Here is a 14341-nt window from a genome sequence, read left to right as displayed (position 1 = left end):
GAACCATATATAAACTTTTTGTAACTATAAACTATTAACTGGCTTTCAATCATGTAACTTTTCTTCTATAACGGAAACATAATAAGTGAAAAGTTTTACGTGATTTAATAAATAGAATTGTCGAATTTTCGTAAAAGTTTTCACTTTTCATCTTTCTACCCTAGGAGAATAGTTACATGATTGAAAGTCAGATCCAGAGTTGGGAAGTAACTCGTTACTTGTAACGAAGTTACAGTTACAGTTATTTTTTTTGGTAACTATAACTTAACTTCGTTCCTTTTTCTTCATCTATAACTGTAACTTAACTTAGTTACATATTTATGGTAACTAGTAACTAATCTAACAGTTAATTTAATATTCTATATACGGTTGTATTAATTGTAAGAATTAGGGCCTATCCAGACAAACTTGCATAGTCGCATAAACAAATGCATAAGAAAATTGATTGGTCCATAAGCAAATGCATAAGGAAATGGACAATCAATTTCCTTATGCATATGTTTATGCGATTATGCAAGTTTGTCTGGATAGGCCCTTAATCTAATGGATTCTGCACACAGAACGTGGAAACGGTTGTCGTGCGGCAAGAAGCGACGCAATAGCCAATCAGTGTACTGTTTTTCTGAAAGCTAAGTTTATTGGTATGCGTTGTTTCTTGCCGCGCGGCAACCGTTTCCGCGTTCTGTGTGGAGAAGTCATAAAGGCCTCTTAGTATGTGAATGCGTGTCAACATGATGCCATATTAGATATATCAGTATAACAGACAAGACGACGGTTAATGTTAAAATCGAGCAACAATCTAATCCTATCAATTGCGATCAATTGCGATCAATTGCGATCAATTGCAATCATCAGAGCTAGTGTCCAAACTTTATTCATAACAAATGTTGTTGAGGTAAGTCGCTGTGTTATTGCGTCTGATTCCTAGCGCAGTCCGGAGGATAAAATTGTGCATACCACGTGCTGCGCTCATGGGATAGCACTACATAATGTTTAAACGTAACGTTTCAAACAGTGAATTGTGTACAGTTTTAAATATAAAAAATTCAGGTAATGGATGAGGAGGCATCTCAATCTTCGGAGAAAGAATGTAAAATGCCATGGCCAGCATATGCAGAAATATTCGAGTTACAGAAAAATCTTGGAAACGAAAAAAACTGGGCATTTCTATGTAAAATTTGCATTGGCAAGAAAATTATTCATGCAAGTAAAACTTCAACTGCAAATTTAAGAAAACATATAAATGTAAGTTTTTATTTTTATAATATTGATACATTTTTTATTGAAAAATTCTTATTTTTGGTGTAAAGTTAAGATTATTTTTAGTACTTATGGTGTTGTGTGTCGTAACACAACGTGTCGCTATAAGGTTAATTAAGTTAAATACCAAAATAAAAATACTAAGAAAGAATTATTTAGCAAATAAAGAATAACGATGAGGCTGCAGAGAAACAACCTCGGATTCAAGGTGACACGAATCAGCAATCCGAGAAATATCAACAATAACATATCAATAATATTACAAAACTCTTGATTGCCGATTCGTATAAATACAGTCGCGCGCAAGCAGCGACGGATTCAGTTTACGATACGCGAATACACCGACTCGTTTCCCCGTGTCCGTACACGGCTCACGGAAATCTAACACCGTCCTGGCGGTTTGTGAGTGATTAAATAAATTGTTCGAGGCAAGGTTTGCGTCCAGTTATTCCACACCTCTAAGCAGTACGTCCCGTTCCCCAAGCGGATCTCGAACTTACGGTTGCGATCGGAAAGACTCGCAACATAAATTTGGTGGCAGCGGTGGGATCCGCAATTACCGAAGTTCATTCTGGACACCCGATGATCGGATATCGGCAGTGGTAACAGAGGGACCACTGAGAGAATCTATCACCTGGAGCTACAAAAGTGAGGTGAGAAGGCAGTGTGGAAAATCGCCTGGATTCACAAGGCGACGACAGTCCGGGCAACAAAGCGGCGGAAAGGTGCCTGGCGGAGCAACGACCAAGCTGAGTCAGCGTAACCCGAGAGGACGACGACAGGCAAGGATCGCGACCTACCTCAACAACGGATCAGCTAACCAGCAGCGTGCATCATGCGAGCGAGCGGCCTAATGTAAGTCGATAATAAGAAATAATATTAGAAAAAGCGAATGTCCGGGAAACGAGAGAAATTAGGCTTCCAATTTTGGTTGAACGACGACCGAAGTCATAGTGAGGCGTTAGATAGTTCCGCGAACGGAGAGGAAAAGCGCGTAATCGTAGAATCCCAACCAAACCAATCTCGGTTGATCCGCAACCAAGATCAACGAGCGTTGAGCGTAAGCGAACAACGTAGTAAGACGACAGGAAAGAAAACTGGAAATAAGAAGCAAAGTACCGGAGACGCGAACACAGATACCATTTCGAAAAAACCAACCGTTGAGCGCAATCGTACATTGCTAGGGCTCGACAGTGCTTTGAAAGCTACTCGCGAGGACAAAAAACCGCGACAAAGTAGGCATCTGCCAAGTAGAACTCCGAGTCACGTATCGGAATACAGTGAGTTCGCACTCACATCTTATGATAGTTGCGTTTTCGACCCAGACGAGTTCCGCACCGAAGTAAAAATGAATAATGATCAAGAATTACCGAAGACTACCGAGTCAGAAATCGACCGGGATATTGAGTTACTAAGAAAGGAAATGACGCAAAACGCAGGGGCAAAAACTGAAGACGCGACGCGAAACTCAGAGCTAACAGATACAATGATGGACTTTGTGCGCGAAATAAGACAACAGTTGACCGAAATGCAAGAGCAATTCCACGAACAAATAGAAAACGTACGGGGGCAACAGCAAGAGTGGCAGCAACGGCTCTTAGCTATACCGGGCCAACGAGAATTGAATGTACCACTGACTACTAGGCGCGTAACTGATAACGCGGATGTAGCATACGGACGGGGTATGTCGGATATACGAAATAGGCCGATAGCCATGCATGGGTATATGCAACTAAAAGAAGCGCGAAGCTTAATCCCAGAGATTGACGGAACGTCACAGGCTAAAATACAAGAGTTCCTCAGCGCGAGTACTTACGCGGTGGAAAGTATAGACCCTTTGGAAGAATTACAGTTGCTGAAGGCGATACTGTGTACTAAGTTAAAGGGAAAGGTCTTGCTCGATTTTCAAACAAGAGATATTCAAACGTTCGTGCAATTAAAACGAGAAATAGAAGCAGGATATACAACTCATAAGAGTATAACGCACTTGCAAATTGAATTTAACACGCTAAAGCAGAAGCATGGAGAGAACGCCCAAGCTTTCGGTACACGAGCAGATCAGCTCGCGATGAAACTTTACGAAGCGATGATCGATGGAAAAAGTCTCACGGTCATGGAGAAAAATACAATAAAGACCACTATACAAAACTTAGCGCTACAAAACTACCAAATCGGACTAAACGAAAGCATTAAAACTATAGTACGCGCACGCAATTACAAAACGCTACAAGAGGCGATTGCGATAGCGACGGCTGAAGAAAAATTGCAAAGTCCGTATTCCGAAAATAGGAATTATAACAAATTCAGTAATAATAACGGCGCAAGAGAAAAGATACTAAAATGTATCAAATGCGGCAAATTGGGTCATGAAGGGCGTGATTGCAGAATAGGACGCTTTCATAATTATAATAACCGGTATCAATTACCGAGAGCTAGCGGCCAGAAGGTCAACATGATGAACATGTTTTGTAAACATTGCAAAAGATCGGGGCACAATCAAGATACCTGTTGGTCATTGCATGGAAGGCCAGACAAGGACGACGCCCGAACGAGGAAAAACGCCAAGCAAGGCGAAGGAGAAGAGGCAAACATAAAAACAGCACGACCCGCAAAAACATTGCAGATAGCATCAGTAGGCGAATATGCACAGGCCGAACTTAATCTAGATTTAATAGCAGTACCTATGCAAGAAATTCGAGCAGCACGGGCAGTTATGCTCGTAGATACAGGAGCTGCAATAACTTTAATTAAATTGAAAACCTTAAAAGAAGAAACTTTAGTTTACGATGAAAAGATAATGATAATAGGCGCTACTGGACAGAAGGCCGAAACGTTGGGCACGATAATGGCTCACGTACTATTGAAAGGGCAAGTTATTACGCATAAAATGCATGTGGTGAAGGACAATTTTCCGATAAGTCATGAAGGAATATTAGGAGTTGATTTCCTTAAAAAGCACGTGATGAAATGGGACTACCCCACTAAGCGACTAACGATAGGGGACACCAAATTTAAACTATTTCCGTGCCGACCAGTCACATTGAAGTTACGAAGTGAGACCATAATATCCGCCACTACAAATAAAAATATGACAGGAATAGTGCATGCATTGGAAATGCAGCCGGGAATTATCATAGGAGGTTGCGTGACGACAGCTCAAGATTACGGTTGTGTCATAAGCGTAATCAACACTACCGATAAGCCGGTAGACATACAGACTCCACACGTAGAGTTAACATTGTTAGAAGCGGAAACAGGAATTCAAGTATTTAATACTGAAGTTAACAAGGCAACAGATAAGCCAATGTCTCGTTTGGAGAAAATAAGAGACGCATTAAGAATTGAACATTTGAATAAGGAAGAGCAAAAGGCAATAGCAAAGATTTGTGAAGAGTACAGCGATATCTTTCATATAGAAGGAGAACCGCTGACTCATACCGTGGCGATGAAACACGAGATCGCGACGCGGCCGGGGACGGCGCCCGCCAACACGCGACCGTACCGGTTGCCGGAAAAGCATAAAAAAAGGTAAAAGCTAAACGGTATTACGACAAACGGGCTAATCAAGTCATCTTCCAGGAAGGTGATAAAGTGTTATTATATGATGAAACGTTACGACGAGGACGTTCAAAGAAATCAGAAACGTTATGGTGCGGGCCATACGTAATAGTAAAAAGGAATTCGGAAGTAAACTACACTATTAAAAAGGGGAGGAAAGAGATGACGGTGCATGCGAACCGTCTAAAATTATTTGTAGAAAACTAAAAAAAGGAGGAATAAAAATATGACGGAATATATTAAGCAGTAGAATAAGTTATGACGACAACAGTTAAAGAAAAGTTTATTCTGTAGGTGCATTATATTTCTTGGAACTCTGATGTCAGCAACGAAAACCGAGACGAATTTAGCCGTGGAGATAGAAAGATTCTCACACGAACCAGGAATATACTTTGAAGAAGTAGGTGAGATTAACGTCATCGAATCATATTGGAAGTTCGTGATAACTGTAGATATTTCGGCATTAGGAAAACGACATATTCGTGTACAAGAATGGCTAGAATTAGCGGAAAGCGCAAAGAACACGATACACTCTACACGAGCAGAAAAGAGTCAGTTCGCGAATTTACTACGATTAATTAGAAAAGACGAAGTTAGAATAACAGCATTATTGAAGAAACTAAAAAGAGTTTACGGAAATCCGAACGAGAAGAAACGCGGTCTAATTGACGGGATAGGAAAGGTAGCGAAATATTTATTCGGCACTATGGATGCCGGAGATGAGAAACGCATCAACGAGCAATTAACACTGTTGCAAAATAGCGAGAGTACTTTTAATCATGTCACGAGGCATCAATTAAAAATATTAAACTCTACAATAGCGCACATAAGCGATTTGGAAAAGACGATCGACGAAAATAACGAATTGTTGTACGACTTAGACGCACGCATTTTTAATGGTACTTTATTAATCATCAAACGTGAAGAAATCAACGAGTACTGTGCATTACTCGACAGAATGCTAGCAGATTCCGACAGAGATATTCAAAATGTGTATGATTTCTTAACGCAGGCGTCGCATGGAATGTTGAATCCGAGTCTATTACCCGTCGAACGAATTTTCGCCGAAATGCGGGCTGCTGCGCCGTATTTACCACGCGGAACGTATTTTCCTCTCAAGCTAGATGTAAGTGATTGGTCAACGTTTGAAAAAATTACAAGTGTAAACTCGTATGTTAAGAATGAGACTATATTTGTAACGTTGAAATTGCCACTTGTAACATATCCAAAATACAGGTTAATAAAAGCCATACCTTTACCTGTCCCTGACCAACGCGGGATATTTGTATTTACCGAGATTAACCAACAATTGTTTGCTGTAAATTTAGAATTATCCGTATATCTAGCGATAAGCGAAGAAAACTTAGAAAAATGTATTGAGATAGACAAGAAATATATATGTAAATCGGATAGTCCGATATATAATATTAACCCTCGAGCGTTATGTGAAGTACAATTGTATGTAGGTTTGACAAAAAGGGCAATTTGCGGAAATAAGTATGTAAGTTTTAACCAAACTATTTGGATAGCATTAACGAAGGAAAATTCTTGGTTATATTCGACTAACAGCGAACAAGACGTAATGATTACTTGTTTAAACCATAAGGAAATACAGACCAAAATCACACGAACAGGTAGAATAACTCTATTAAATAATTGTAAAATAATTGCGAAGGACATGACCCTGAACACAGGAACAATAATAGAAGGCCCGAACATTCAGGCATATATACCACGTTTTAATCTAACGGGAAAAATAGAAGGTATAACTAATGGTGAAACGAGCATGGAAATCAAACCGTTAAAATTGAAAAAGATGATACAAAATTCAAGGGAATTAATAGATTTGGGAGAAAAAATAAGAGAAGTAGACGACGAGTTAACAGAGGGAAAAATTATTCAACCCTTGACTTTGTATCCTGTGGTCACAAGTTCGCTTGCCATCGTGATTATTGTATTAGCACTAGGCATAGGAGCAATACTATTATTACGAAAAAGAAAGACTACTGCGGAATAATAGGTAGACGGTAGGACAAGAACTAACTGTAAAATTATACACTCGCACCGCCTACTCCGCACGGAAACTCCGTACCTACATTTCCTTCCATTCGCGGGGGAGGGATGTTGTGTGTCGTAACACAACGTGTCGCTATAAGGTTAATTAAGTTAAATACCAAAATAAAAATACTAAGAAAGAATTATTTAGCAAATAAAGAATAACGATGAGGCTGCAGAGAAACAACCTCGGATTCAAGGTGACACGAATCAGCAATCCGAGAAATATCAACAATAACATATCAATAATATTACAAAACTCTTGATTGCCGATTCGTATAAATACAGTCGCGCGCAAGCAGCGACGGATTCAGTTTACGATACGCGAATACACCGACTCGTTTCCCCGTGTCCGTACACGGCTCACGGAAATCTAACACCGTCCTGGCGGTTTGTGAGTGATTAAATAAATTGTTCGAGGCAAGGTTTGCGTCCAGTTATTCCACACCTCTAAGCAGTACGTCCCGTTCCCCAAGCGGATCTCGAACTTACGGTTGCGATCGGAAAGACTCGCAACAATGGGTTATCGTACTCCCATCAAATTTAGTCACTTTTTAAATATAATTGTTATTCTAGTAGTCTTAAAAAATAAATATAAATTGAAAATTGTGATAATAAATAATAAGCGAATAATAATTTGTTCACTGTAGAATATTGGTTTTGTAAGGTGTTATACATTCAAATCTTTTGCTTATTTAAATAATAATTAATACAGCTTTTATTTAAATTAATAAATTTGATCTGTACAAATTATATATACAATATAAGGAATATGATAACCCATAAACTTCTTATTTTATATAAAATTGAAGGAATAATTTAGTTTCTTTTTTGCATAAAAATTGATATTATTAACTATAATACTAAAATATGAATAATAAAACTAACTGCAATAATAAATAGACATTAATTAAAAACACATAACATATAATAAAATTAAATAATATTAGGAAGTTATATTTTTAATTTTTTTAATTTAACTTTTAGATTTTCAAGAAACAATTAAATGAAAATTACATTCAACCTTGAATTAAATATGCATAAAAGAGTAGGTATCAAAGTATGACATGGCTTGAATATATTATCGACTTTTTTCAATTTAGACAATTAGGAATTGTCTAAATTACAAATTTTTGAAAATTTAGACAATTTCTAATTACTAATTGTCTAAATTGAAAAAAAATGTGCATGAAAATTCTGTTTTTTTAATGCAAACAAATGTTAACACTGTACTAGCTTTGCAAATTTAAATCTTTCTTGTGAGATTTTTTGTAAAAATTCTTTTTACTTTTCAAAAAAGTTTTTATTATAATATTATTTCTCTATTCTATGAAATTATTTATGTACATATTTAAAATTGATATTTTAGTCTTGATAGATCTATCTGTATTATATTAATATATTATTTTTATCTTTTCTCTCTCTTTCTCTCTTTCTCTCTCATTCTCTCTCTGTATGTGTATATGCATATGTGTGTAAAATTTATAGGCAAAACATTCACACCTGTTGAAGAATATAGATAAGACAAAAGTTAAATTATCAAATAAACGTCAAAATAAAGATTCTCTGAATAATATTGGTCCAAATAAATGTCAAATATTGGAAAGATGGAGCTCTAGGAATTCAGCAGTTACTCAAAAAGCATTAGATAAAGCTATACTGCGCTTTATTATCGAAGACATTCAACCTCTTTCCATTGTAGATAGTCTAGCATTCGTTAATTTGCTTAGAATTGGACTTCCTTCACAAATCCGCATAATGTGTAGAAAAACATTAAGAAAAAAAATTTGTGAAACATATTTTAAAATGAAAACTGCCCTTGAAAAAAAATTGACGGAAATAGAAATAGTTGTGACAACGGCAGATTTATGGAGCAAAGCAAAAAGGTTAGTAATATTATTTTATATTTTTTTTTTTCTTTAAATTGTAATTGTTTTCATATTTTTACGTCTTATAAATAAAAATCTAAATTTGTAGGAGTTACTTAGGAATAACTATTCATTGGGTGAATCCTGAAACTTTAGAAAGGGAATCGGCTGCATTAGCTTGTCGTAGGATGAAAGGCAAACATACATACGATGTTTTAGCTCGTGCAATTAACTCAGTTTTTCTCGAATATCACATCCAAAATAAATATTATTAAAGCTTTTCGGTAAGAGTTTATGTTTTAAAAATATACTTTGTATACTTTTTAAATATTTTTTACACTGCTAATGTAAGTTTTTATATTAATATAATATAATTTACAAAAAACAAAGAATAATTAACATATATGTAGGATCGCGTCAAGAGATATTAGGATTTCAGAAAATTACCTCTTTATGACAATTACGAACGGATAAATGCTTTTATTAGATAATGGTGTACAGATAGTTTCTTTGCGTCTTTCTGTCTCTTATTTTTTTCTATAGAAATCAAATCTCGGCAATTGAATAAAATTATCAACAATGGCGCAAATAAATATGACATCCACCTCGTTCACGTGCACTTCTTTTCCCACATATAATACAAATAATTAACTGAAACAATTAAAATATATTTAAATAATAAACATATAATTAACAAAATATAATTAACATATAAGATATTTTAATATAATTTATAAATAAAATATATATTTTTTTTTAGAAGTTTCGAAAAGGATGATGATGAGACACTTACTACTGTAGAATTTAACGATTTAAGTGATCTTTTAATTATGGATGATGTAGAAGATATGGATACAGAAAGTTCGCTTATTCTTCCGCCTCATCACAGATGTGTGAGTCACACTTTAAATCTTGTCACAGTAAAAGATTCCGAGAAAGTTATAGATAGTAACGTTTTATACAAGAAACTATACAGATTGACATTTGCTAAACTAACAAAATTATGGAATAAACAGAATCAGTCTACACAAGTAGCTGATAAAATAAAAAAAATATGTGGTGTCTATTTAAAAACTCCCGTTATTACCAGGTAAAAAAATTTTTTATTGTGGAAGATAGTAAATATGAGATTTATTTGATCTTAGAATTAATTATAGTCATAACGTTTTTTCATCAATATTGAAAAGATAATAATATTTGCGGTGTTTATATACGAGCCACTCGGTTTGCTGGCTTGTATATAAATACCGCAGATTATATTACACTCTCCACACAATAATAAAAAACATTACAATTATCACCACTTCTACGATCAAATTAATCGCATATTTACTATCTTTCAATATTAATCACATTGTTCAAAATATTTATTTCTATTTCTCATTACGTTTTCATTCAACTTTGCGTACAAATATAAGTATTTTTTCTAGAATAAATAATTTTCTATACTTTTATCTTTCATTTTAATAGATGGAACTCGACTTTTGATTCTATACTGCAACTAGTAACACTTTTGAAAAATGATTCCGAAAAAATTAATAAATGTCTGGATTATTGCAATTTGCAAAGACTAACAGAAAACGAAATTAAATTTATAGAAGAATATTGTCAGGTACGTCTATAGATAGATTGTATTATGTATACATTTAGTGAATTTCTTTCATTTTTGTTTTGTTTTTGGATTAGGCAATGAAACCTTTGGCACAAGCCTTAGATATACTACAAAGTGAGTCAGGGATGTATATGGGATACTTATTACCAATCTTAAAAACTTTACAAGAAAAATTAGAAAAACTCAACAAAAGTGGATTTACTAATTGCCAGTCACTAATTACAGCTATTCAACAAGGTTTAGATAAAAGGTAATTTGTTAATTTAATTAACACGCATGTATTTATTATTTTTTAATACAAAACAATATTTATTCATTGATTCTGAACATATAATTTTAGATTTTCCACATTATTTGAAAAAAAAAAAACTAATCATCGCAAGTTGTTTGCACCCAAAATTCAAGTTGAACTGGATAAATGGAGAAGAAAGGAAACTTGCTAAAAATTATTTAGAAGACTTATTAGGAATCCGTTCTAATGAAAGTTCCCCAAATCCTGATGAAAACCTCGACGATCACGATGACTTTTTTGCTTTTAACCAGCAAACAAAAGAAGTCGAGTCTGCACAAGAAGAATTGCATCGATTCTTAAAATCAAATAATTGCAATATCAGTATGTTAAATGATTATACCGCAATTAAAAAACTCTTTATTAAATACAACACGGCACTTCCGAGTAGTGCATCTGTTGAACGAATGTTCAGCGTCGGTGGTTCTGTAATAACGCCACAAAGAAGACATCTTCACGATGACATAATTGAATATCAAATTCTTTTAAAAATTAATAAACATTTTTATTAAAATTTTGGATATATATATTAAAAAATAATTTTATTATATATTGTAATGTAACACATTGTACACATTGTACACATTGTGACACATTATTATAAAATAATAAATTTATCGGTGTATTTAAGGATGTGATTTTTAATTCTTTTACCTCCACAAAATTGTCATAAAATTTGTCATATTAAATGTAGATTCGATATTTGTTAAATAAATAGACGGATAAACGTATAGATATTAATTTTAAAATTTAACAAAAATAAACAAATTCTCATTTAAAGAATGCACTGCCACCCAATAATAAATTATCTTTGAGGATGATTATCATATAAGCATAAAATTGAGACTTTAAGAAGAACTGAAACATAAGTCTACGATTTTTTGAAAAGTTACGACTATTTGTGTGAAATTCGTTAATTTTTAAACTGAAAAATTTAATCCTATAATTTTTATTCTAAGTGTATAATAATTTATTTTAAATTATTAATTAATTTAATATTTTAAATGTATTTTTATTTTAAGTTTAAAACAAGTGTGATTTATTAGATATAAATAATATAACACAAAATTAAGTACCTATGTAGTATATAATAAGTTAATAAATCTTGAAATGTAAGATTTTTATATTTAAAATAGTAGTGCACATTTATTGCAAAAAAGTAACTGAAAAGTAACAACTCGTTACTTTTTGAGTAACTATAACTGTAACGTGTTACTTTTCAGAGTCAGTAACTTGTAACTGTAACTAGTTCTTTTTCAGTGAAAAGAACTGTAACTTTAACTAGATACTTTTACAAAATAACTTTCCCAACCCTGGTCAGATCTATATCCAATGTAAAAAAATTGGATATGTATTATTAGCCAATCTTGGTTAAAAATAAAATTAATATATTGGTCCAATATTAGAATTCAATATTGGTTGAAAATGAGAGAGCGTCTACTTACAATATTAAACCAATATGGAAAATTAATTTATACCCAATATAGCCAATTTATAGCCAATATTGCGCCAATAGAGTTGTGCTACTAGGGTTAATTGTTTTATTTTTCCTTTAATTCCTTTTGATTTATTTTTTAAAGAAATCTTAAACAATATTTATTCTGCAATTTATATATTAATTTTATTTTAATTTCAAATTTACATACAGTTTCTTAATAAATCCGTAGAAAAATATCCATTGCTAAATACGGCTGAAAAAAAAAGTTTTATTAATTTTATTAATTATAATAAAAGTTTTTATATGAATTTCTTCTTATGCACTTTGCTAGAACAGATAACACTTAGTTCTTGTTTATAATACCAGTACATACAAACTGTTACCTAATCTTTTGTCTCTAACCTAACCCATACAGCACAGAACATTGCAATTACATTGCAGCAATGTTACAATCTTGCAAGTTGCAATGTAATATTGTTGAGACATTATTGCAACCTGTAATTGTAATATTTCATGAGAATGTGACAGCAACATTCCAATAACATTGCAATAGCAATATTCGATAATCGCTAGTTTGTTCGTTTACCGCTATGCGACGCGCGTTGCAAAATCTATCTCGTATTTAAGTTTTAGTCATGATGATTATATGAAACTTGCAAAGATTAGTAAGATTAAAGACATAGTAATTATTTTTATCAGTTTAATTTTTCTGATACGACCTCAACACAGGGAATTCAGATATTGAACTGATTGTTCAAAAATCGGACAGATAAATGTCCGAATAAATAAAAATATATGCAACATTATTCTAAGATTGCAATAACAATACATTATTGCAAATTTATTACATTGCAATATTACTGTAATATTTCGTTACAATCTTCCTAAAAGCGGACATTTTAACGTTGCTGCAATCCCACAGCAATGATGCAACAACATTTTGCAGTGAATTTGCAATATTGCAACATTACGATGAAAGATTGATGCAATGTGTATGCAATCTTTGTGTGCTGTATGGGAACTAATAGCCCGCGCAAAATACAGCATAGACAATATTTATAACTTAATCTTATCCTTTTATGGCTTCTGGGGGTCTATCTATGATTTTATTGGTCAACACCTAGTAAATTTGCTCACTTTTGTCATTTTCACTACATTGCATGATCAGAATCAGTTTGACGATGTTAAGTAAAAAGAATCAAATATCGATTACTCGAAAGAAAAATTAATTGGTTGAAAATCTCGATTAATTGAAAATAAACTATCGGAATTTTTCGATTAATCGATAAATCTCGCCCATCCGGGATGGGCCATCCCTAACCAGTGATGCAAACTCGAGCTGGCCAGTACCAGGGCTCCGTGGTAGGGGAAGCATGCACACAAGCGAGAATTGCTTACGTTACACGCACGTGTGACGTAACAATTCTCGCTTGTGTGCATGCTTCCCCTACCACGGAGCCCTGGTGCTGGCCGGCTCGAGTTTGCATCACTGTCCCTAACCAATACCACATCAGCAACGCACCAGTACACTTCATACCATGCCACGAAGAAATATATTATTAAAATTGAGTCAGTGGAAGAAGAGGAAAGCTCATTGTTTTCCCGCTGCTGCTGGTGTAGAGTCTGGCGCCTCATGCGAACTGTACGGACGAGTATTGTGCCTTATCGCAGAGATCATTGTTTTAATCTCTTTTTTAACGTTGCGCCTAGTGACGAGTGGTGTTGCTTTCCACAGCCATTGTGGCTGTATTATTTTAAGGCCAGACTCAGTATACTCTATCACCGCATATCTGAGCTATTCCTAAGCGGCTTCCCTTAACCTTCTTGCCCACGTGGCAATCATGCCACCCTCCCCGCCTTCCTTCCCGGTCCCGTTCCCATTCGCGGAACCGGCCAAAAGGAAAAATTAAAGGTAAATCGGAAAATAAAGACAAAGTAAGTAAAAAACCAATTATTAACTCAAGAGACTTCACCTCTGAAATGATAACTGACTCAAGTGATTCAGATATAGATATGAAATCCAGCCAATTTGATCCCTCCCTTGCATGCTTGAATGACCCAACATCAGAAAATAGGGAAGCTATCTCAAAAATTATTGGTATAAACATTAACAATTCTGTTATAAATCCAGGATCTTCAAATTCTTCACAATTCCCTGGACAAAAAAGACCAGCTGACGACAATAATTTACCCAACGAATTAGATATCTCTAAAAAACCAAACCAAAACAAAGACGACATCATTACCACTGCTACTGATTC

At 34.4% G+C, this 14341-nt stretch overlaps 1 pseudogene; it reads left to right on the top strand.

The window, feature by feature from the left end:
- Positions 1–53: 53 nt before the first annotated feature.
- On the top strand, positions 54–12919 carry LOC105668514 (uncharacterized; annotated as a pseudogene).
- The last annotated feature ends 1422 nt before the right edge of the window (positions 12920–14341 follow it).

This window comes from Linepithema humile, chromosome 3, assembly GCF_040581485.1.
Source record: "Linepithema humile isolate Giens D197 chromosome 3, Lhum_UNIL_v1.0, whole genome shotgun sequence".
NCBI lineage: Eukaryota > Metazoa > Arthropoda > Insecta > Hymenoptera > Formicidae > Linepithema > Linepithema humile.
Note: the sequence above shows the minus strand (reverse complement) of the source record. Positions and strands in the feature narration are given on the sequence as shown.